The sequence below is a fragment of the Frankliniella occidentalis genome, unplaced genomic scaffold, assembly GCF_000697945.3.
Source record: "Frankliniella occidentalis isolate FOCC.00 unplaced genomic scaffold, Focc_3.1 Scaffold73, whole genome shotgun sequence".
NCBI classification, from domain to species: Eukaryota; Metazoa; Arthropoda; class Insecta; order Thysanoptera; family Thripidae; genus Frankliniella; species Frankliniella occidentalis.
This window is the reverse complement of record NW_026267203.1, coordinates 1,081,717-1,082,383: the sequence shown is the minus strand read 5'-3', so window position 1 is coordinate 1,082,383 and position 667 is coordinate 1,081,717.

Sequence of the window (667 nt, the reverse complement as noted above, 5' to 3'; positions counted from 1 at the left end):
CCTACCCCCCTACCTAACCCCCTCTCAACCTCCTCCTACCCCTCTTTTCGCACAACTTCAATATCTGCTCATTTCGTATTCATAGAATTTTTGAAAAGGTGTTTGATTTGAGGGCGTCATTAAGGCGGTCCGTTCCGTGGCATCTGCCTTGGAGGGGGCGTGCGAGGGAGGGGGGGAAGCTGTCCTGAAGACGGAACCTGTTGGTGAGCTAGGGGAAGAAGGGGGCTGGGGGCATAACAGCAATAATAACCATCCACAGGACCATTTTTGCATTATTCACTTATTTTCGGCTTCTTTTGTCTCTCTTTTCGCGCTCTTTTCCGTATAGCTGTCTTTTCCCCCCTCTTATTTTTTTTCATCATCATCTTCCTCCTCCGGTCGCGCATAGCAACGACCTTGTGCTGCTGCCCCCTACCTCCCCCTCCTCCAGCCTACGGAATGGACGACACGGGCCGAATAATGATATAGGTTGCTTGTCGCTGCATAATGGAGACGATGGAGGAGACTAGGACAGGTAAGAGAGGGGGAGAGAAAGAGAGAGACAGACATACAGACAGAGCGAGAGAGTGAGAGAGAGGGAAAGGGAGGGAGGATGGGAGGGAGGATGGGAGAGAGGATAGGAGAGAGGATAGGAGAGAGGCTAGGAGAGAGGGAGGGAGAGAGGGAG